The sequence below is a fragment of the Artibeus jamaicensis genome, unplaced genomic scaffold (assembly GCF_021234435.1).
Source record: "Artibeus jamaicensis isolate MK-2021 breed Jamaican fruit bat unplaced genomic scaffold, CSHL_Jam_final contig_1157, whole genome shotgun sequence".
Taxonomy (NCBI): domain Eukaryota; kingdom Metazoa; phylum Chordata; class Mammalia; order Chiroptera; family Phyllostomidae; genus Artibeus; species Artibeus jamaicensis.
This window is the reverse complement of record NW_026521226.1, coordinates 1,438,854-1,465,068: the sequence shown is the minus strand read 5'-3', so window position 1 is coordinate 1,465,068 and position 26,215 is coordinate 1,438,854. Positions and strand designations below refer to the sequence as shown.

The following is a 26,215-nucleotide window of genomic DNA, read 5'->3' as shown; positions in this document are numbered from 1 at the left end:
AAAATTGCTCAAAGCATGATGGCAGAAGGTAAGTATCCAGTATATTTTACACACAGAAATCACTGATTATACTAACTTGAGCAACTAGTTTTATAACATTGTATTAGTCAGAGTTCCCCAGAGTAACAAAACAAATAGGTTATGAGTAGATATATAGAGAGACAATGGAGAGGAGAGGAGACACTGAGATTGATTGATTGATTGATTGATTGACTGATTGATTATGGAGGCTGGCAAACCCCAAGATCTGCAGGGTGAGTTGCAAGCTGAAGGCTTAGCTGACATTTTAGCTCCAGTCTGAGTCCAAAGACCTGAGACCCAGGGGACCTGATGGTTTCAGTCAAGTTTAAAAGCCATCAGGCTCAAGAACCAGCCAATGTTTCAGTTTGCATCCAAAGATATAAAAAGACTAATGTCGCAGTTCAAAGGCAGAAAGAATTCTCTTATTCAAAGGATAGTCAGGGTTTTTGTTCTATTCATACCTTACAGTGATTGGATAAAGCCCACTCCCTTTAGAGAGGGCAATCCACTTTACCCAAAACATCTTCCAAGACATCTTCACAGAAACGTCCAGAATAATGTTCAGCCAAATAGTTGGGCATTCCTATGGCCCAGTCAAGTTGGCATATAAAATTATCCATCACAAACATCACAGCTATGTAGCAGCGTTGCTGGATGGTTATCTTTAAAGAGGTACAGGAGGGAATGCCTTGTTCAACAGCTTAGTACCAGAGCGTGGCCATTTCAATAAATTTATTTGAAACAGTGATGCATTTTCCATTAAAAAAAGCAGGGAATATTCTGGTTAGAGATCCATCTTGAAAAGTAAATACAGATACCTAAGACCCATGCAATAAGTGAGAGATTGTAGCTGAAATTTCATGTATGGGGTTTCTTTTAGAGTTTCAAAATGTGAATTGGAGTAGATAAGATATTATCCAGAAGTAGAGCTGTGCTCAAACAGAAATGGGCCAAAGAAGAAAAGCACACTGGCTCCTTTGTGCTGCCTGTTTACCCTTGTCACTTGCTGGGCCATTTCCCTTTGTTTCGTCTGTGTACGCAGATTGGACAGTATTCATTTGACTTATTTAATCAACACTTAGATGCAATGCACAACGTGCCAGGCACTGTTCTCCCTGCTCTTGAAAACACATTTTATAAGTGGGGAAACTTGAAACTGTTTCTTAATTCCTTTCCAGACTTCTGAACCTGCAATCAGGTTGTGTGTTGTCTTTTCAAAAAGATGACTTCAAATATTGGCAGGACTATAAAATGTAAGGTGACTTTCCTTACTTCCTCATTTTCCCAATTAGTTAATGTAGATGCAGTTAAAAGTATTATGATAATCCTTTATTTAAAAAATTGGGATTGTCATAGAGGATGGTTTAATTTTATCTGGAGAGTAAGTTGCTTAAAAGCATTTTTTATTCTTATGAAATATACTTTTAAGAAAGTTGTAAACAAAATAGAAAATATCCACTTGTCCCATAAGGTCTGAGCCTTTCCATTATAAAAGTAATAAAACACAAAACTATATTTGCAATAGTTCTGCAGGTGAAGCTACTTGAAAGCTGATAGAAGACTTCAGGTTAGGGTAACGTTCTTCATGCTTCATTTCCCTTGGATCCTTTTCCTTTTGTTCAAATGCTTTCTTCCCCTCCCTATTCCTGCACACAAAAAAATTAAATTAAAATAAAACACCTTCAAAATGAAGCCTCACCCTCCACTGATCTTAGAAGGCATTGATTTCATCTGAGTGTGGTTATCTACATGGTATCTTCAGTCTTTCGCTCTATGGCAGAGCTGTCAAACACAAGGCTCAGGGGCCAAATCCATCCTTCCACCTTATTTTATCCAGCCTGGCACCTTGTTTCTATCCAGAGGCAGCACCAAGCTCCTTGCCCCTAGTTAAGGAGTAGTTATATTTATATTGTCCTAAAATTACATTTGGCCCTTTGAAGGCAACCATGAGGCTGATGTGTTCCTGGTGAAAATGAGTTTGACAACCCCGTTCTATGGAAATAGAACAGAGTAAGGGAAAGGCTACAAATGAGATTTCATGAAATAAGAGCAGAGAATGAGGCTGTGGCTAGTCATCACCTTTGGGAAAGCATGTCTGTATTCCTAGCATTTTCCTTATAATTCTCAACATTCTTCCCCTCTCTCTGCTCCATCTTGGCTTTTTGTCAAAAAGAGGTATGTCACAATATAGAAGTTAAGACTATGGTGACCACGGGACCATCAGTGGGACAAATTTGGTAACTTAGTTGTAGAGACAAATATATTCTGAGCCTTACTATGTGCCAGGCCCTATGCTGGGGTTCAAGATAGAACAGGAAAGAAGAGAAATGCCTCTGGTCTCAACAAGTAGAGATACCAAATGGAAATCTGTGATGACTCACCTGAGGAGGAAATGGATTCTTCTTACTACTTGGTAACAAAGTAGAGAGCACTGGACTTGGAGTTGGAACTGCTAAGCTGGCATACCAGCTTCCAAATGAGCAATTTAATGGAACTTCTCAATCTCATTTTTCTCATGTGTAAGTAGTGCATTTCCTACCTCACATGATGGTTGTGACATTTAAAGTGCTTAATGAAGATGGTAGGCTTGTTGAAACATCAAAATGGTGAATAAATGCCTTTTGTTTTCTTGTTTAAATATTCATAATAAATGTTTGTTCAGCAGGTACTCTGTGCCAGACACATGGAAGCATAAAAGGTCAAAAAATCCTCTTCTTCAAGAAGCTGTCATATTTTAGTGATGAAAGAAACAAAAAGCAGGAAAGATATAATTTATGTTAGAAAAGGCCTAAGAAACTAACATTTGATTAGAAAATTAAAGCATAAATTAAAGAACAAGATTTGCAGATATCTGAGGAAAAGAGGCCCTTACAACTGGAGCCATGTGAGGGGGGTTATTAGTAGGAGATGATGCCAGAAAGGTAATGCAGGTACATTACATGAGCCTCACGGTCAGTCACCGTGGGGGCTTGGCTGTACTCAATGGGTCAGGAAGCCCCTGTACATTTTGAACTTACAATGACATGATCTGATAGATCCTGTTTTTAAAGGATCTATTGTGATGAGAACAAACTAAGGAAGACCAAGAATGGACGGCAGGGACACAGCTCATGTCACAATAACAAAGGCAAAGTCATAGTGCCTTGGACTGAAGTCATAGCAGGCAGATGGCAAGAAAACCTTGAATTTTCAATCTCCTGAGAAGTGACATTGACAGGATTTGTTGATGGGTTAAATGTAAGAGGTGAGAGGAAGAGAGAAGTCAATACTGACTCCAAAGTTGTTGCCTTGAACAAAAAGAAGGGTGAGATCATTCCCTGAACAAATAAGGAGAAATTGGAGCTTGTTTAAGTTTTAGATTCTGATTATATAGCTAACTGAGGAAGGACATATAAGCAATTACACATTTTAGTCTGGAGTTTAAAAGCCAAGTCTAGTTTTAAATGGACATGTCCTCACCATTGGAACATGTGGATGGTATTTTAAAAATGGAACCAGATAAAACCCCCAGAAAAGTAATTGTAGCCAGAGGATAAAGAAAAGCATCACTTCAAATTTAAGAGTTTTGTAGAAAAGATGGAGTGGCCAGTGGCCTAAAACAACAACCAAGAGCAAACATGTGGTATGGATGTGTTCTGGAAGCCCAGTAGACAAAGATATTAAGGGTGAAGGAATAATCATTTTAAATGCTTCTATGAGTTCAAGTACTGCGGCAGACCCTGGCCAGCAGAGTCTGCCTGTTGTGGCTGATGGTGAGAATGAATGCACAGGCAACAACTATCCTGTGGGGAAAAAGGGAACAGCAGGACTACTTTCTCATGGGGAGAGTGCCTATGAATGCCTCAGCCACTCCCTCAAGAGGGGAGCACCTCAACCCTTGCCTAGACAGGCTTTTATTGTTTTCCTGGGGTCTTACATCAGAGAAAGATTTATTATCTATTACATAGAATATTATTATCTATGTTTTAGGTACAATCAAGGAAATGAAAATAACATGCAGAGGGAAATGGCAATGAGCTGATTAACTCTGTCCTTGGGAGAACTCATACTGGCTTTGGAAATTACCTTGAAGATAGACAGTACACATTTGCTGTTTTAGACCACGGTGATGGAGTTTTAGCAAGAGCAAACCATAACAATCTGTATGCATTTTCTAGGCCTGATTCCCACAGGAAAACTTGGTTTGAAGGTCTGGCTCCTGCTCACCACTTCGCATCTGTAGGTTTTCCATACAGAGCTGAGTCACATTTGCCAGGCCAAGACAAACTGGTCCCCTACAAAGTATGATGAGAACTATGGGATGTTGCCACTTTAAGGTCACTGGTGGCCTTAACAGAAAAAGTATCACTAGAAATATGGAGGTAAACCATGACTGGAAGGGGTTTTGGAGACAGCAAAGAGGGAAAAATTGGAGACAATAATTGTAGCTAGAAATTGTGTTGTAGAGAAAGGAAAGAATTAAGAATATAACTGATAATGTGCACAGGGTAGAAAAATTTTTATGATGTGAGAAATTGCAGTATATGTATATACTAATGGGGGAAACATAACAGACAGGGAAACCCACTACAGAAATATCTGAGGAGTTAGGAGGGAATGGGTGGAGCATTAATGAATAGGCAGGTTTTTGACAGGAAAACAGACAATTCATTTATATTCTTCCTCTTCCCAGTTTTGTTTTTATCACTTTTGTGTAAAATGGTCTGCATAGGAAGTGTGTATCTTGCTGTGTGGGCATTCATTACAATCATCACAATACAAAAATATTTGAATACACACTCAAAACTGGTTCTCATTCAACACCAGGGACTGTTTCATCAAGTCTGTTAGTCTGCTTCTCTGTGATGATTGAAATATTTGCAAAGAGTGAAGAAATTCAAAACATCAGTAAAAGTGACATCTGAAATCTGCTTGAATACCATCAAAGCCATTAATTGAGAATTTGGCAGATTTAGGTCAACAACTGGAAAGAAAGCCAAGTGGACCGGCTATTTAGAAAAACTGACTGAAGTGGCAAAGGGCTAAAGAGAAACCCTTGGAGCAGGTGAAGTTCCTGATGCTTTTGTAGACACTTATGATCATGGACAAAAGACAACAAAATGAAGGATGATACACCACATTACGATTTTTTCCAGAAAAGTGATGCAGCAAAACCCATTTAAGACTATTATATCCCAATTATCTCTTCCTTTTCTGTAAAGAACTTCTTCCTGTGTCTCAAACTTCACTCAAGAAAAACTTTCCATCTGCTGAACACTCTGTCTCTTTGGAGAAAACTACAGTTGTTCTGGTCTAACAGACACTACAAATAAAAATTTTAACAACTGATTGAAAGAAAAACAAAGCAATATGTTCTAAAGCTGACCTCAGTTTTTGTAATATCTAAAAATGTCCCATGCTTAGGAGCTCTAATTAGTCTTAACAAAATTTTTCTTTTCTCACTTCTCAAAACAATACCTATTTTAAGGACATTCTCTTCACATCTCTCCTAATTAAGAGGTACTAATTAAAAGTACTAATTCTCTACCATTATTTACCAAGAGTACCATCAATAAGAACATAGATATCTTTACATGATGAGCACCAAGGAATAGAGGTTCTGAGAGGATCTATCATTAAATGTATCTTGGTCTTTTGAATGCATCACATAAATTGAGTACACATACACACAAAAAGTTCCCAATTAATTGTATTATAAAAGACAGTTTTACAAATGCCTGGAGCCAAGAGTACTCTACCCAACATGGCTCTTGATTGAAATGGAAGGGGAAATAAGGAGTTTCCTGAACAAAAGAAGGCTAAAGGAATATACCTTCCCCAAACCAGCACTGCAAGATATGCTAAAGTGACTGCTTTAAGAAAAGAAGGAAAAAGTGATTGAGAAGAACACAAATACAACGGGGATAAAAATGGCAATAAATAAGTACCTATCCATAATGACTTTAAATGTAAATGGATCAAATGTTCTACTCAAAAGATGTAAGGTAACTGAATAAGAATAAGAAAATATGACCCACACATATGCTGTCTACAAAAGACCCACCTCAGAACAAAAGATCTACACACACTGAAAGTGAAGGGTTAAAAAAAAACATTCCAAGACAAATGGAATAAAAGTTGGGGTAGCAATACTTATATCAGACAAAATAGACTTCAAAACAGGCCAGAAAAAGAGATGCTGAAGGACATTTCATAATATTCAAGGGAAGAAATCCACTAAGAGGATATAAACTTAATAAACATATATACATCCATCATAGGGGTACTCAAATATATAAGAAAAATCTTGGAGGACTTCAAATAAGATATAGAAAGCAATACAGTTTTATTAGGGAATTTTAATATAGTAGGGGATTTTAACACCCCACTCTAAAAAATAAACAGTGTTCCAAACAAACTGTCAACAAAGATTTTATGGCATTGAACAAGGTCCTAGATTAAATGGACTTAACTGATATACATAAAACATTTCATCACAAAGAAGCAAAATACACATTCTTTTCAAATGCACATGGAATATTTAAAAAGATAGACCACATAATAGATTACAAACATGCTTCAAAAACTTTATGAAAATTGAAATCATATCCAGCATCTTCTCAGACCAGAAGAGCATAAAACTATAAGCCAACCTCAAGGAAAAAACTCAAAAACAATCAAACTGAATAGAGAGAGTAGAGACTTAATGCCATGCAATTAAACAATGAATGAGTTAAGAATGAGATCAAGGAAGAAATCAAAGAGTTTCTGGAAACAAATGAGAATGAACTCACAACAGTCCCAAATGTATGAGACACAGCCAAGGCAGTCCTGAGAGGGAGGTTCATTGTGATACAGGCCTACCAAAAAAAATAGAAACATTTCAAATAAACAATCTAACCCTACACCTGCAAGAACTTGAGGAGGAACAACAACAAAGACAGCCCAAAGCAAGGAGAAGGAAGGAAATAACCAAGATCAGAGCTGAACTAAATGGCATAGAGGATAAAAGCATAATTCCAATGATCAATGAATCCAGGTGCAGATTCTTTGAAAAGATAAACAAAATCAACAAGCCTTTAAACAGGCTCATCAAGACAAAAAGAGAGAGGATCCAAACAAGCACAATCAGAAATGAAAAAGGAGAGATTACAATTGATGCCACAGAAATACAAAGGATTGTAAGAAATTACTATGAAGAACTATATGCCAAGAAATTTGAAAACAAATTTCTAGAATCATATAATCTCCAAAAACTGAAAAGAAGAAGCAGAAAGCCTGAACTGATATATAGCAGCTAATGAAATTGAAACAGTTATCAAAAAATCTCCCAGCACAGAAAAGTCCTGGGCTGAATGGTTTCACAGAAGAATTTCACAAAACATTTAAGAAAGAGCTACCCCTATTTTCCTCAGAAAATTCCAAAATAGAAGAGAGAAGACTCCCATACCTTTTTTATGTGGCCAGCATCATCCTAATCACAAAACCACTTAAAGGCACAACAAAGAAAGAAAACTACAGGGCAATCTTGCTGATGAACATAGATGCTAAAATCTTCAACAAAATATTGGCAAACCACATCCAGCAATACATTTAAAAGATCATACACCATGATTAAGTGGAATTCATCCCAGATGCAAGTATGGTACAATATTCAAAAATCGATAAACATAATACATCATATAAACAAAGGGAAAGAAAAATCACATGATTATATTAATAGATACAGAAAAAGCACTTGATAAAGTACAGCACCATTTGTAATAAAAACACTCAACAAAGTGGGAGTAGAAGGAGCATTTCTCAATCTAATAAAGGCCATACAAGAAATACCTACAGCCAATAACATACCCAAGGGGAAAAACGAAAAGGTTTTCCACTAAGATCAGGAGCAAGACAAGAATGTCTGCTTTCACCACTTCTATTCAACATAGTACTGCAAGTCCTAGCCACAGTAATCAGACAAAAAAAAAAAAAAAGAAATGAAACATGTCCAAATTGAAAATGAGGCAGGAAAACTGTCATTGTCTACAGATACATGATAGTGTACATAGAAAATCATATAGACCCCCCCCCCCGAACTCTACTTGACCTAAAAAATGAAGTTGGGAAAACTGTGAGATACAAAGTCAATATTCAGAAACTGAAAGACACACAGAGGGCCTAGAGACATATGAAAAGATGCTCAGCATCACTAGCCATCAGAGAGATGCACATTAAAACCACAATGAGATACTACTTCACACTGTTGAAAAGGGTCATAAGAAACAAATCAACAAACAAGTGTTGGAGAGGATGTGGAGAAAAGGGAACCCTGGTGCACAGTTGGTGGGAATGCAGACTGGTGCAGCCACTATGAAAAACTGTATGGAATTTCCTCAGAAAACTGAAAGTGCAACTGCCTTTGACCTGGCAATTCCACTACAGGGATTATATACTAAAAACCCTGAAACACCAGTTCAAAAGAACCTATGCACCCCAATGTTCACAGCAGCACAACTTACAATAGCCAAGTGCTGGAAGCAACCTAGGTGCCCATCAGTAAATGAATTAATCAAAACATTATGGTACATTTACACAATGGAATACTACGTAGCAAAGAGAAAAAAAGGAGCTCCTACCCTTTGTAACAGCATGAATGGAACTGGAGAGCATTATAATAAGTGATATAAGCCAGGCAGTGAAAGATGAATTCCATATGATCTCACGTATAAGTGGAACCTAATCAACAAAACCAACAGGCAAATAAAATATAACCAGAGATGTTGAAATAAAAAGCAAACTGACAGTAACCAGAGGAGTGCTAGAGAGATATAGTGAGAGAAAGAAAGGGAAGGATGGTCAACAAACATGTATAAATGACCCATGGACAAAAGCCAAAGAGTAGTAGGAGGACTGAGGGTGAGAGGTGGGACTGGGTGGGACAGGAGAAAGTGGTGGCAGGGAAATGGAGACAACTGTACTTGAACAATAAATAAATAAATTAGTAAATAAAGCTTTATGATTTAAAACTATTAGAGCAGGTATAAGGGAAGACATAATTTTCATGTAAATTATTATGCTATATATATTAATTATTAGGACGCTTTTAAAATATGCATCAAAATTTTAAATGCTCATGCCTGATTATTCAGCCATTCTACTTCTAGTAATTTGCCTATATGCAAAATAAACACAAAGACCATATACAAGGCTGTTCAGACCAGTACTGTGCTATAGTGCCAAAAATGTTAAAACAACCTAACTGTCCATCAATAGGGAATTAATTACAAACTATACGAGGTCCCCATAATGGAGGAGGGAGATCTGTACCTTCTATTTCATATATTTTCTATTTTTATTGCATGATTAGTTAAATAAAGGAAGGTACAAGACATTATGAAATCATTCTCCTCTTATGTTTCAAAAAAGCATCGATAAGTTAGAATGTGCATGGAAAACTACGGAAAGAAATGCAACAGAAGGGTTAACTATGGCTAACCCAAGGTGGGGGAACTTTTGAATATCCTTTGCACTGTTTCAAATTTTACCATGTACATGTGTTAGCTTTTATAACCATTTTACCTTGACTAATAATATACTGAACCTTGGTTTTCCATTTTGTAAAATGGTAATACTACTTGTCCAGCTCACCTCCAAAGGTAATTGTGAATACAAAATGAGAAAACACAGATGCATGAAAGTGATTTATAAGCTTTATAGAGTGACAATAAACTGCACACAAGTTAGATATTGTTGCTAATCATTATTTTTTAGCTGTAAGAAATCATTTTATGACCAAGAATTTACAATAAATATGTCTGAGGAAAATTTAATTTAGGGCGAAGAGATAAATGAGAAATGAAGGCTAAGAACATTGCTACAAAATATATTAGTGGAAGAAAACTTTGTCTTTTTTTTCTTTAAGATCAAAGCAGAAAAAATAAAATGATCTAAAATATATACAAAAGCTTGTGCAAATGCTTTTTAAAAAACATTTCTGTGCAAAACAAAAATTTAATAATATATAACAGGCTTTGAAATTCTTAAAAATTAAGACAAAAACCTCTAGTGAAGTTCCACGGGTACCTCACAATTACAGGAGTGTCAGTTGAGGCCAAGGTGATCCAAAGAGAAATATGTTCACTCCATGCTGGGTGAATTTTAAACAGGTGTTTTCTGGTATCAATAAAGCTAATGTTAAGAGGAAATAGAAAAACAATGAGACCCCAGAGTATTCAGCAGAGACTAAAATTGCAACAAACTAACCCCCTACACTCACTATTAAAAGCTCATTAACTCCCAGCTGTTCATCCATTAGGCTGAGAGAAAAAGGAGTGCCCTCCCTGTCACATATTTCAACTTGAGGGTTTCATCTCATAAAAGGGAGAGAGCAAACGATAAGGAGAAGATAACAATCATAATTATATCACCAGGCTGTGGAGAAACCTGTGCTAACTATAATAAATCTCTCCAGCAATGAAGTCAAACCAATGTCCTGAGTCTGCCAGGTGAAGAGGACAGAGGGTGCAGGGTGCAGGCCCAGTGACATAGCAGGACTTGTCCTTGAGCCGCCTAGAAACTGGAGGCCCATGACACACTGACCAGGTAACGTGTAAAATACACTAGAAGCAGCCATACCTGCAAAGAGAATATTTATCCACCATGTTATTCACTGTGGTACATAGTCCTCAACTACAACATTAAACAAGAGGGGCAGAGGAGCACAAATCAGACCTAAAGTGACTGCATATGAACTACCATCTTCAGTCCATGGTTGGGAGTCTGTGATGTGTAAAGCAGACTGTATTTATACTCAAATTTTCACCTGCATGGAGGTCAGCTCCTCAACCCTGTTGTTCAAGGGTCAAATGTATGGTTTTCCTTAAACAGTGATGGAGTGGAGTTGCTTGCTTTATGATAAAGTTTCTAAACCAATGCTCAAACACTGGCAACTTGTAACCTGATTTCAGGGCACAGGGTATTTTATTTCCATCAGGGAGGATTTAAAAATTAACATTTTAGTTCTCAATATTTAAAAGTCGAAAGATGTATGTAACTCAATAGTCTATCTCCAGCTTGTCTGGACAATTTGGAAGATTGAAGTACTAGATTACATTTACATATTTTGATTACAGACAGATCCTAAGTGTTTGAGATTTTTTAACCTCTATTATTGCCCCAGAAGAGTGAAAATTCTTAAATAAAATACAACTTTCCCAACAGAAATCCCATGCTGTGGTGTATGTAGCACATGGCTATTCTCCACTCTTTACAGCAGCATCTCTGTGGCCCAAGCCTCACCTATCTGACTGCACTACCTCATTCTTTACCGCCCTTCTCCCTCACTACCCTGGCCACACTGGCCTCTCCTTGCTATTTCTCAAGCATGTCTTCTGCCTCAAGACATTTATATAAATATAAATATATTTATGTATATTTAGAGAGAAAGAGAAGGAGAGAAGAAGAGAAACATCAATGTGTGGTTGCCTTTCATGAGTCCCCTGCTGGGAACTGGCCTGCAACCCAGGCATGTGCCCTGACTGGGAATCGAACCGCGATCATGTGGTTCACAGGCCCGCGCTCAATCCACTGAGCTATGCCAGTCAGGGCTAAGCAAGTAAAATATATTTTTTAAAACATATCCAAATAATCTAAAAGAATGCAAGAAAGGAGAAAAAAAGAAACAAAAAAACAGAAGTGACAAACAGGAAAAAAATAAAATGGTAGATCTAACTTCTAAATATATCAATAATTACCTAAACACACTAGTTAAAAGAGATTATCAGGTTGGATATAAATTATCTAAACACACTAATTAAAAGAGATTATCAGGTTAGATAAAATAAGCATACTCATAATTTAATAAAATAAGAAAATAAAAAGAACACTTCATGTGTTGAGGAAAAGGATCATGCTGAGTACACTCAAGTGACTTACACAATAAATTCTCAGGTGGAAGATCAGTGTCACATTCATATGGAGTGGGAATCCTTGAATTAATTCTGTGAATTACCTCATAACAGACATAAATGCAGATCATCACATCCAGAAAAACATCTGTTACAATGCCACAGTAATAAAGCAAAATGGCTGCAACAATTGGATCTGCAAAGTTGGGGTAAATTGGGAAAAGCATTACCCAGAAGCACTGAAAAACTGAAAGGATCCCTCCCACCTTTTATACCGCCTCAGCACAAATGAAGGCAGGAAGTAAGCCTTGGAACCCTGCTTTGGTAATTCTGGTGCTGTGGCATCTGTGCCCACTGCAAACCAGCACAATGACTTCCTTTTGAAGTACAATATTTATGACAACTTCCAATGTGCACAGTGGCTTAGTGGGATGAAAAAGCATATGTACATGGATGGAAACTCACAGAGGCATATTACTAAAAGATGAAGAAACATGGTACAGAACTAACACAGGTCACTTGGCTGGAGTCATCTCCTTAATATGGATTAATCTCAGGCCACATGGTCCACAAAAAAACTCCATCCTAACCATCTGCCTATACATGGCCCAGGGGCCAATGCTCATACTGGTCTTGTTCTATGTTCAATGCAAGTGTTATGAGTTGAATTGTGTCCCTGAAAAGATATGTTGAAGTCCTAAACCACGTTCACCAATGCCTATGAATGTAAACTTGTTTGGAAATAGGTCTTTGCAGATATAATCAGGTTAAAATAAAGTCTAATGTCACATAACCAGCCTCCTTATAAAGAAGAGTAAGGCCATGTGAAGACAGAGACACACAGAGTGACAATGGAGGTGGGGACTGAAAAGCTGGAGCAACAAGCCAAGGAACTCCTGGAACAATCAGAAAGTGGAAGACACAAGGAAGGATCCTTGCCTAGGGCCTTCAAGGGGGGAGCATGACCCTGTCAACACTTTAATTTTGGACATCTGGTTTCGAGGCCCTTCAGAAGAGAAGGAATTTCTCCTGCTTTAAGTCACCTAATTTGCAGTAGTTTGTTATGCCAGTCCTAAGAAACTAACATGGCAAATATATTTCTCTTTGGAACATACCATCATTTAAGGGAGGGGAGAAAGGATAAGGTTTTCTTTCTTTTAAAAAATTTTTAAACATTTTATTTATTCATTTTTAGAGAAATGGAAAGGGAGGGAGAAAGAGAGGAAGAGAAACATCACTGTGTGGTTGCCTCTTAAGCACCCCCCATCAAGGACCTGGCTGACAACACAGTCATGTGCCCTGACTGGGAATCAAACCAGGAATCCTTTGGTTCACAGGCTGGCACTCAATTCACTGAGCCACACGAGCCGGGGTGGATAAGGTTTTATTTCAATCAGAAGGACGAGACACCCAAGAAATAAACCATATTATGCTTCTGTCTCACTCCCTTGTATGAAACAAGGATCTCGAGTGTCAAAGACTATAAAGTAAATGAGAGAAATTACTGCATGACCTAATCAGGCACAGAAACAAATGAGAGTCTAGTATCTGTCTGGAGGGCAACAGCTTCTCAGCTATAGGAATGCTCATCTTTTTTAGATACCAAATTAGGATTTTTCATGTGATATTCCCAGACACTGAAACACTGAGCAGGTGAAACCCAACGCATATTTGAGCCAAACACGGCCCACAAACCATCAGTTTACAATCCCTCTGGTCAACCACAAGCCTGTACTCCAAGGTAGAGATTTGGATTATTAAAAAAATCTGTAACTGGGAGAAAAATCATAGTACTTTCAATATTGATGGCATAGAAATGAATTTCACTGGTCTGAGCTTTCTGAAGTTATTAATCAATCTTAATTTTTCTTAGAAACATGCCATCAACATTTATCTTGCAAATTCATTTTACTCATAAAATAAAATGCTGGACTGATACCACATTATTAAATAGTACTCACCAAGGATAAGAGGTTAATGGACAAAAAAATCTTTAATTCATCATCATCAGTGGAAGGAAGTTATAAACTATTAATCTTATTTCTAATTGTTAGTTGAGCTCATAATCTATCATTACACAGGTAGACTTGCTCACTGGCAATCATTTTCTTCACTAATGAATCAAGAAAAAATTGGAAGAGGTAGAATTAAAGTCTCACATTTGATGGCACATATCCCAATTTCATGGTCTGAGATATGGCCTGGACATCAGGATTTTTAAAAGCTCCCCTGGTGATCACAGCATGTAGCAAAGTTTGCAAACCTGTACAACAGACAATAAAATTAAGGAATTTTTCTAACACTAGTATAACGTTATTTCAAATTCCCTATTCCAGATTCAAAATATTATGCACCCATACTCCAAAGATAATCCCTTCAAAGCTTTGAAAGTTTCAGAAAAAACATCAGATTGATGTATGCTCTCTTCCCCTATTTTGGTTTACAAATATCTTCTAAGTTCCTAAATTGGTCTAAAGATACTCACGTCATTTTGCAATTATTTTCTTTGTGTGGCAATAATTTTTATCTAAGATATTTTAAAATTAACTAGATTAAAAGAATGACAGTTATTACAAATAAAATGTGCTCTGAAGATAGATACAATTTGCTTCTGTTCCTAATGAAACCCAGACCCTTCATCTTACATTCAAGCAGAATTTCAAACACTAAGTAAAATGAGTTTAATACTTTCATATTTCTATTAAACTGATTGTCATCTACACACAGGTAACAATCCTCCTCATTCTCTTTATTATCCTAGCACAACTGTACTACTGCTTCTGCAAGATCAGGGGGTTATACTGTGTCTTAATAGTGGGATTACATTTTCCCTGTGTTTCTGCTTTTTTTATTCTTGTCTTCACAAAGCATCTCAACTTTGGCAGGCAAATACACAGGTAGTTAAACACTCTCTGATTTCAGAGAAGTAGAAACCAACTTGTCTAAATCCTACTCTGGGAGATAAATCTTCAAAGGAGATCATCTGATTCAACTCAGAAAAAGATGGCATGACCTCCACATTTACTAAATAGAAAAGGAGAATGGGCTATTGTTTTAAAATTCCACTAGGCTGGCTGCATAATTAAGAAAGATATTAGGGCTGATAACCACATTCATGTGATCTCTGCTCCATCGAAAAAATGCCCTCAGTTTTGATTGCTTGCATGCAGTTCATTCAAGGGTTTGATTTTGCAGCAAATTGTTTTGGAAAAACAATTTTTTGATGGTTCATAGTTTGTCAGCCCAGTCTGGAAATCCAATTGCCACTTTGCAATGGTTAGTCATAAAGTTAAATGGCATTTTAATTTTTAGCTTATAGATGAACAAGAGAACATTAAAAACATTTAGCATGAACCAATGTTCTTTCCTGTAACAATCAGTGAAACTTCATGGGGAATAACAATTACAATCTTTTGAAAAAGAAATGAGTGAAACTTTGAGCCAGTTCTTCAAAAAGGGGGCTGCCGTTTTTACTGCTGTACTTGAGTTATGGATTTTTAAAATTGTCAATAATCATAATTAAAAAATTAAAAGCAAATGAAATCCTATATATGAATCTGAACAACAAAAAAAATTTATACCTTATTGTGCAGGTCAGTTTAATTCACTCTGTAACAATGAATAGAATGTAAGTATATAAAGGGGATTCCAAATCAGATGAAGTACAATTCAGAAAATGCTGTCTCCTTACTTGCCAATTTATAAAACAACTCAAGATATAGCCTTACTGTGTCTACTGGAGCCTGTCTATTGAATAGCAGGATGGAGATTACATTACAGTTTTACTCTGGTACAAAATGGTAATATTGGATGAGGCAATAATAAAAACTATTCTAATTTATATCACCAGTTAGCTAACTTTTATATGTAGTTTTGCCTTCTCTAATTAACATTTTATAAATGTTACCTGCTTCTAAATGTTCAATTTTAATTAATACCAATCTGTTGGCATTACACATGAACTGGAAGAAAATACAGAGCCTTCTGCTTTAAGTATCCTAATTTACATGTTAAATCAGAGTGTCAAAAATGAGTCTTTGTCATGTTTAGAGCCCTATACTTTGGCCCAGAAATAAAAGGCAGCATGTTGATTTTGTGTGTATATGTGTGCATGTATGTAAGGATAATTTTTTAAAAGCAAGTAATAACTCAATACCAGTTTAGAACAAAATCTAGTGCACTGGAAAATAAATACTGTGAAAGCACTTTGGTGTGATGAGCTTTATTTAAACTGAAAATTATTCCTCACTGTGACAGCAGCCGAGCAGCAGATGGCTGTAGGTACCATAAATATGTAAGCTCAAGAAGTACTCTGCATTGAAAAAGGCACCAAAACACAACAGTGTTGAACAACACAGATGGGAGGGAGAGGGCCTTCTGACACAGGAGACAGAAGCTTCTTCATGCAGTACAACTTCTGAGCATAGTGGAACATCACACAGCTTTTCTGCACAGCACTAATGCATAGAGCAATCCCATTTTTAAAATGTTACATGGCAAGAAAGTTACACTTTTTCTCAATTAAATTACCTCATTTTCAAAATATAGGACTTGAAACAGAATTTCTCAAGTGCTTTCATCTTTGGAAACGTGCTGTCAAAAAACAAGCTTACTATTAAGACAAAGAGTTGTACAATGCAAGGCAGAACTCTAGTGGATGGTTTGCTTTAGCTTAAGTGTAACTTTCTACCATTGTCTAAATACTGTGACCTCTCCCTAGCTCTCTGGTACCTATTTAATACCTGAAATAATAAAAAAAGATAACATTAAAAATATCTTTAGTACCAAAAAAAGATTTTTATTCTCCTCATTGCTGAAGTACGAAGATAGCTTATTTTATATCTGCTGTGGCAAGTCATAATATTTGGTACTTAACAGAATTCAATAAATAAATACATGTGATTCATCCACCTATTTGTTAATGCTTATTATGTCCTATGCTAGATAACTAGAAATACTGAGATGAATAATTTAGAGAGGACGATATTCCTCTCCCTCTGTTTCTACAGAATTGTTTTGAAACTGCTGCCTTCTCAAATTAAGAACAAACTAACAGTAACCAGAGGGGTGGTGGAAGGGGAAATTGGGGGGCGAGGTGGAAAGGACAAGGGTTTTCAGGAACATCTATAAAGGACACATGGAAAAAAACAAAGGTGGATAGGATCAAGGGTGGGAAGTGGGGATGGCTGGGTTTGGGATGGGGAGTGGTGGATAGAAAATGGAGACAACTGTACTTGAACAACAATTTTAAAAAGTTAAAAAAAAAAAAAAGAAACTACTGCCTTCTCGCAGTCTTCCAAATGGGAGGAGGAGTTGATCTGGTTAGTGAAATGATGAGAATGCAATGTTCCTGATCCATAATTCTGTTCTGAGCAAAGTTGATTTAGTCAGAACCATTCCAGGGATATGACAAAGGCCATGATCCACCATGGTGCTTTGTGTGAGTTACTGGGCAACTATTCTGCCATGTGTGAGTCCCAAGGAAGTAACTGGGGTGGTAAGGCAGGTATCAGAAGTCTATCTAGGCTGAAGGTCTGAGCCTCATTCTCTTCTACATTGGCTTGAAATGATCTGATGAAGTCATTGTGACCTCTAGTGTTGTCATGCCTAAATGTTTACACATTGAACCACAGATCTCTACTACTTCCTTTGAATTTCTGCCTTATAATAGATAAGGCATCATACTGGAGGTTTTTTTAATTATGTGCACAAGTAGATTATATTATCTGTGAATTTTGACTTAGAACAGTATAGGAAGTGCTGTCTAATATTTAATAGACAAAAAAAAAAGGGTTGGATCTGATGAGGTCTGGGCTACCAGTCACAGCAGAGAAGAGGAATCTACCTGCAGGAGTTGCAGAACAGAGAATCACTTGTATCTCTAAAAATGGCCCTTCCATATTTTAGAAACCCCTCTATCCATCCTGCTACTGTAACAGTCATCCTAAAATTCAACATTACTAATGTCTTCCTCTTATTCAAAAGCTTTCCAAAGTTCCAAACTGTCTTCAAGTGTTCACAATCTAGACCCAACCTACCTTTCTAAAATAATTTATTACTGAGGAGTTCCGGCCAAGATATAAGCACAGGTCAAAACCCTTCACTTCCTAGCACAACCAAAAGGAGGATAACCAATCTAAACTCAAAAACCAACCAAAAGCACAGAAAATCAAACTGCATGGAACTCTGACAACCAAGGAATTAGAGAAAAATTAATCAGAACAACCAGACTGGTAAGGCAGCAGACTGCACAGGCCAACACAGAAAAACCATAGCGAGGAGGTGGACTGTTCTGTCAGAGCTTTCTGTGGCGAGAAAACAGACCATGCAGGCAGGGCTGGCTGAAGGCAAAACTGAGACTCAGAGTTGGCTGTGGACTACAGTGGTTGCTGAGGTGGGAGAAACTCCCAGTCTCACACAGAGTCCATTGGAAAGTGTGCTAGAGACAAGTAGACAAGCCGCACTATTCCATCTCTGGCCCCTCTCCTACAGGCAGCACCACAACGCAATAGAGGGATGCCCTGCCTGGGTGAATACCTAGTGCCCTGTCCCCTTACAACTTATCAGGTGAGTCTAAACAAAGAAATATGGTCCAAATGAAAGAACAGAGCAAAACCTCAGAAACAGAACTAATTGATGAGGAGATAGCCAACCTATCTGATGGAGAATTCAAAGCCCTGGTAATCAAAATGATCACAGAACTGATTGAGCTTGGTAAAAAAAAAAAAAAAAAAAAAAAAATGAAGGATACCCAAAGTGAAATAAAGCAAAATATTCAAGGAACCAACAGTGATAGGAAGGAAACCAGGACTCAAAGCAACAATTTGGAACAAAAGGAAAAAATAAACATCAACTGGAACAAAACGAAGAAACAAGAACTAAAAAAAAGTGAAGAGAGTCTTACAAACCTCTGGAACAACCTGAAACATTCCAATATCAGAATTATAGGGGTGCCAAAAGGAGGAAAACAAGAGCAAGAAATTAAAAACTTATTTGAACAAATAATGAAGGAAAACTCCCCCAATCTGGTTAAGGAAATAGACTTCCAGGAAGTCCAGGAAGCCCAGAGAGTTCCAAAGAAGTTGGATCCAAAGAGGAACACACCAAGGAACATCAGTGTTAAGTTACCCAAAATTAGAGGTAAAGAGAGAATCTTAAAAGCAGCAAGAGGAAAGGATAGAGTTACCTACAAAGGAGTGCCCATAAGGCTATCAGCTGCTTTCTCAAAAGAAACCTTAAAGACAAGAAGGGGCTGGAAAAAAGTATTTGAAATCATGAAAAGCAAAGACCTACATCCAAGATTACTCTATCCAGCAAAGCTATCATTTAGAATGGAAGGGCAGATAAAGTGCTTCCCAGATAAGGTCAAGTTAAAGGAGTTCATCATCACCAACCCCTTATTATATGTAATGTTAAAGGGACTTATCTGAGAAAAAGAAGATCAAAACTATGAACAGTAAAATGACAACAAACACAACTCTCAACAAATGAGCCTAAAAGAAAAACAACAAAAACAAAAATTAAGCAAATAACCAGAACAGGAACTGAATCAGAGAAATAGACATCACATGGAAGGATTGCAGTGGGGAGTGGGAAGGGAGGAATAGGAAGAAAAAGGTACAGGGAAGAAAAAGCATAGTTAGTAGGCATAAAATAGACAGGGAGAGATAAAAAATGGTATAGGAAACAGAGGACTCAAAGAACTTATGTGCACAACCCATGGACATGAACTAAGGGGTGGGGAATGCTAGAGGGCTGGGGGTCAGTGCAGGGGGGAGTAAGGGGAGAAAAACTGGGAAAACTGTAGTAGCATAATCAATAAAAAATACTTTAAATAATAATAATAATTTCTTGCTTACTCAAGTCTTCTGAGTGAGCCACCCCAATCTACTTTTATCCCTAAATAGATCATGAACTGTCCCAAATCTCATCTTTGTACATTTGACTTTTCTGACTTACCTATGACAAAGCCCATTATTACCTCTATTTTCAAACTCTAGATTTTCCCATATAGTTCAATTCAAATCCCACATGAACAGCCCAAAGTGATCATTTCTTCCTCTAAAAACCTAGAAGGAGCAATTAAGTGTGGCACGGCAGTCAAAACTGGGTAAATTATACTACAGATAATAAACAGCCCCAGAATATGAGATGCTTACAAGGGTTTACATCTCACTATGTCAGATGTCCAAGGGAAAATCAACAAAGCTTCTGGCTCCAGGTAATTTTCATTCTAGGACACAAACTGACAGAGTGGCCTTAACCTGGAACATTGATCCACATCATTACAGAAGGAAGAGAGAACACAATAACCCTAATTCTTTCTTTTTTTTCTTTTTTTTCTTTTTTTTCTTTTGCTGTTGTTCAAGTATAGTTGTCTGCCTCCTCTCCCCACCACTCCCCCCACTCCCTACCTCCCCACCTCCCTCCCTTGTTCCTACCCACCCCCTTGGTTTTGTCACTATGTCCTTTATAGTAGTTCCTGAAAACCCTTCACCCTTTTCCCCCCATTATCCCTTCCCACTTCCCCTCTGGTTACTGTCAGTTTGTTCTTAACTTCAATGTTTCTGGTTATATTTTGCTTGCTTGTTTATTTTGTTGATGAGGTTCCAGTTAAGGTGAGATCATATGGTATTTGTCTTTCACTGTCTGGCTTATTTCACTTAGCATAATACCCTCCAGTTCCATTCAGTTCCATTCTACCAACTCTTAAACGTTTGCTCAAGTGGTACACATTTCAATTCCATTCAGATAGCACTGGCCAAAGCAAGCTGTATGAGCAAACATAATGTCAATGAGGTAGGAAGGGAGGGACAACAAATATTTTCAAATACTACTCAAATCCACAATAATTGAATCAATGTACATAGTTATGATCAGTTCTAGGAATACCTCACACCACCAGAATACAGTTACAAGCCGTTTATAGGTATCTCACTCTAATATAATGGTCACAGAGAATTTGAACATCTTAAAGAACAAATTAAAACTGAAAGCATAGCACATTTGATCAGTATGAATCAGAAAAAACAATGTCTTTTCAATTAACAGTTTCCAAATTTTGTTTACCACTGCAGTGAAATTCCAGTGAAACAAAATAATTTAAAGTTCACTCATTACAATAGTACACAGCTTATAGTTCTTTGTGTACAAATATAATCTGTTGCCAACATAACATGGTTGCTTTTTTGCAATTTTGAAATATACAAATATGAAATAATGAGATATGAAATATTATGAGTCTCACTTTATGCACAAATTTAGAAACAATGTAAACTCTCCACAATTAAACAAAATGTGAAGAATTCTACTCTGAAGTCAGTGGGCCATGGGAATTATAAGGTGTGCTACACTACATGAAGGTACCAATTTAGCTGGTCGGCAGATATCCACAGACTTTGTTAGAATTGTAGAAACTGATTATGAAACCTCACTACTGTACTCTTGTTTTAACAGTCAGTACTTACAAATTAAAAGCTTTTTTAAGTTCTATAATAGTATCATTCATATATTTACTGATGGTGAAAAATGTATCAAAATCAATAACTTCTGAACCACTGCCAAAATACTATGCTCTTAATTGAAGTACAAACTCAGACCTATGAAAAATAATATTGAGGAAATAAAGACAGCATCAAAGTCACATTTAGGTATTTTACAAAGTTGTAACTTTTTATCCTCCCAAAATATTGACATGTTTCAACCACGGTAAGGCCCTAAAAGCTCTCCATTTAAAGATATCTTCTATTTAAAGATTGCTATTAAATTCATTACCTACAAAGATATTTGCAAGTGCTTTTCTAGTAAATCTGCAATGGAAACTACTATAGAAAGCTCTACTGGTATTAATTTTACAATTCTACTGAGACTCATGTTAACAAAATTAAAATGTATTATGTTCACTCTTTTTGTATGGCCAGTGAGGACAGCTTTGAAAGCTACTTGTTTACTTGTGGCTTGTTTACTGTCTTAGCTATGTTTCTAAATTATCTGGTAAAAACAAATATTGACTTAAAAATGTAATCCAAAAAGTGAATAAGATATAAAATGTTATTGAATCAAAATGATTTAACAAATATTTGCATGCCTATTATGTGCAAAGCAGTGTGTCAGATTTAAGCCCAACAGTCTCACCAAATAAGCCATTTGATATGCTATCAAATAAGCTACTGCCTTATGAACTCTGACTGAAACTTAGTTGTTTATACTGCTCAGTGACAAGGGTCAGCACAATTTACTGGAACATCTTACTTATTCATGGTCAAGAAAATTTTCCTAACCCTGTTACTTACCCAAAATTACCTCTAAGAAGCAACTTCACTGAAATTCTCACACCACTATTTATTCCGTTTGTTGTGTTTTACTGCTTTGCTTACGTGGAATTAATGTCACACTCACCACCCTACCCTACTTGAAAACTGTTTGTTTGCTAGCTTCTCTCTCCTAGTTAGTTATCTTTACAAGTAATGTCAAAAACCATGAGGCACAGACAAACTGAACTGGGTTTACAAGAATGACTTTGACCCTTCCCTAAAGAATCAGAGCAGTCATTTCCTTGTCCTAAGAGACATGTTACCCATTCCACCCTGAGGACTGACAATACATACACTGACTCTTGATATGAAGTATTAAGACCTTAAAGTGTCACCACACTTCCCTGTGGTCTTCCCACAACACTCCTCTCAGGGAGTCATACCTGAGGTCCTAGAGTTCCAAGGGGTCCACGGTCAGAATTAGGGGGTATGGATGGGGGAGGGTGTGATAGAACTTAGATGGGGAAAACTCATTATATCTTTATGCCACTAACCTCGAAGTGAAATCTAGCATTTCCTTCAAAGAGAAATATAGGCAATGAAAAGCAATAGAATCAGCAGTGTCTACATTCTGTCATCTGAAGAAATTACAGATATTTTCATCTCGTATTTTGGTTTCTGCCGATATGCTGACATATCACTTATGCTCATTACTATTTCAGAGCAACAGTACTTACTAGGCCTGCCATAAGATCTTTTTTAATTTGTTACTAAGATATCACTTTAATGCACATTTTAAAAGTATTTGATAACTTATTTCAATATATTTCCATTGTTGAAATACTGATTATACTTTATGAATTAAAAATGTAATTATGGGAGCAGGCTGCAGGCTTTATGTCATACCTACCCAGGGTCTGTGGCTCAAGAAAAGTGGTGCAGTGCACTGAGCGGGCCTGCTACAATGAGGCAGACAAAAACCAATAGCAGCTAAGTGGCTGCTCTAAGTTACTTAAGAGTAATGACAAAGGATAAAATTTTCTTCTTTTTTATTTTACCCTTTCTGACAACATAAATGGACCTAGAGAACATTATGCTAATTGAAATAAGCCAGTCAGAGAAAGACATATACCATATAATTTCACTCACATGTAGAATCTAATGAACAAACTGAACTAACATGGGAAATAGAGACAGTAATAAACAGAGAGCAGGCTGACAGCTCTGGGGGAGATTAAGGGGTGGAGGGACTGAGAAAAAAGGGAAAGGGACTCTTGGGCATGGACAACATTGTGCTGATTGTGTGGAGGAGGAGATTATAAGGGAGATAAATGGTAGTGGAAAATACAATAAAAAGTAACAACAACAATTATTTTTTTAATGCCTACGTGTCTGTTTCCTATTATCGCTATAACAGAGTACCTCAGAGTTGGTTGCTTAGAACATCACAATTAGTATCTTATTATTGTTGATGTCAGAAGTCCAAACTATATCTAACTGGGTTAAAATTAAAGTATCAACAAGGCTGTGTTCCTTCTCAAGGCTCTAGGAGAGAAGCCACTTCTGTATCTGTTCCAGCTTCTCTGAGCTACCCACGTGGCATGGCTCACAGTCCCCTTCCATCTGCAAAAGCAGCAATCTCACCACTCCACTCCCTCTTTCTATCATTATATCTGATTCTGTTACTCCCACCTCCCTCTTCCATTCCCAAGGACCCTTGGGATTACACCAGACCCACCCAGATCATCCAGGACAATTATCCGCATCTCAAGGTCCTTAAACTAACCACATCTGCAAAGTCCCTTTTGCCACATAAAATTCTCAGGTTCCAGAGATTAGGACGTGGACCTCTCTGAGGAACCATGATCATGCTTAGCACACTAACCACACTTCCAACCATGATTTACATGGCAAAACAATACAATGAGTTTGAGAATATCATCTTCAGTGTAATAGACGAGAATTTTTAGGTTAAAACTTCAGAGTTCAAGGTCACACAGTCAGCAAGAGGCAGAAATAGCATTCAGTCCTCTTAGCCATCAGATTGTAATAGCAGCTGCTTTGGAGTCCCTTCCATGTACCTGATGCTTTACATATTCATTATTCCCTCATCCTTTCTCCTCCGGACTTACTGTCCTACATGCTCTACACTGCTGTCATTTACCCTTGAATGCAACTTCGAATGCTTTTTCTTTCATGGTTTTCTAGGGCCTTATGCCTTCACGGGCATGTCCTGTCAGTCCCTGAATTTCATTTTTATTTATTCGGTGTTAATCTTGCCTTAAACAACACAGCTCAAAGTAGGGGCAAAGCAAATGAAGAGCCCCCTTAGCAGCTTCTTTATTCTTCCATAAACCTGGTCCCCATAACTCATAACAATAAAAATGCAACCTGTGAAGGGAAAGCCTTTCCATATCAGTGAGGCTGTCTACAGGGCATCTCAGGTCAATCTAGTGACCATGCCTGCTTTTCTGTGCAAGGCTTTATGCTAGATTCACTGGCAACACAGAGATGGTCTAGAACATGTAGGTTTACAATTTAAAGGAAGCCAAAGAAGCCCCACCCCTTTCTGTCTTCTCTGCACTGGGAGCAACTCTCCTGCCACAGCCCCTCATTCCCTGAAAATGTACACCTGCGCAAGTTTGTTTCTACCCCCATGTTGGTCAGGAGCACCTCTCAGCTGCTGAGTGGGTCACTTTTTGCAGTGGTGCTGAAATGAAGAGACACTGACAAATGAGGGCCTCAGCAGCTTGGCAGCCCCACATCCTCTGACCTCACTTATTTCTAGCCATAGCTTCCAAACTAGCACCATTTCAATGTACGTCGACACAGCAGCCAAGCTCACTGGGGCTGAGGCTGCCACAGTAGGGGTGGCAAGATCTGGGGCTGGAATTGGAACTGTGTTTTGGAGCTTCATGATCAGTTATGCCAGGAACCCTTCCCTGACAGCTCCTACACCATCCTGAGCTTTGCCTTCTCAGAGGGCATGGGGCTCTTTTGCCTGATGGTGGCTTTACTCTTCCTCTTCACCATGTGAAGGAGCCATCACCACCTCCCATAGTTCTTCCTCGCATGTCTTTTCTGTTCTGTATGTTCCTTTTGCTATGCCTCCCTAAGCAGCCTGGGGAAAGGGGTTGGCTCAGGGTTTGACAGAGAAAAGACAAATAAATATCGTCTTGATAATAAAGGAAGGAAGAAAGGAAGGAAGGAAGGAAGGAAGCAAGGAAGGAAGGAAGGAAACCAGAGAGAATAAGGAGGAATTAGCGAGTACACACATTACTATGAGACAGTAAGGGACACTGTCAAGGTCCCAGGCTGGAGTGCGACATCATGTAGAGGCTTTTAAGATGGGAAGAAATCAAACCAGGAGGAACTTCAGAATAGATAGGGAGCTCAGCAGGCAGCTCTGAAGAACAAACTGCGTTCTGAAGAGGGAGGATGGCTATGGGAAAGAAACAAAATACAGGCAGGTGATCAGGCAAAGCTAAGGGAAGAGTTTACTTGGCCAGAAGAGAGATGAGCTAAGAGAAAGTGGGACCGGGAGTCGCAGGAGCCAGATCTGCCACTGCCTGTGTAACTGTTAATACTTGATTATGCCAAGTGTTTTAATCCATAAAAAGGGACAATAAGAAGGCTAATTCAGCCTTAGCTGGTGTGGCTCAGTTGGTTAGAGTGCTGTCTGGTAACCCAAAAGATCACAGGTTCAGTCCCCAATGGGAGCACATACAGGAGGTAGCTGATCTCTCTCTCTCTCTCTCTCTCTCTCTCTCTCTCTCTCTCTCTCTCTTGCCCCCTCCTTCCCTCCCCCTCTCTCTAAAATCAATGAGAATGTTCTCAGATAAGGATTAAAAAAAGAAGGCTAATTCAGTGGAGTGTTATGCAAAATAAATAAAGCAATGTAGTAAGCCTGTGTAAGTGTTCATCTGAATTTGGGGTTAGGGTCACATCAGGGGAGCATTACCTGAAAGGAAGGGGAATAAAAGGCATCATACAGTCTCACTGACAGTCTGAAAAGATCCAAGAGTAACAAAAACCCACATTCCTTCTGAAGACTCCGTACTTGTCTACACC

The 26,215-nt window shown here is 37.8% G+C and overlaps 1 pseudogene; it reads left to right on the top strand.

Annotated features, from left to right (window-relative positions):
- Positions 1–18: 18 nt before the first annotated feature.
- LOC119038297 (ATP synthase F(0) complex subunit C2, mitochondrial-like) lies at positions 19–25,181 on the top strand (annotated as a pseudogene).
- Positions 25,182–26,215: the final 1,034 nt, after the last annotated feature.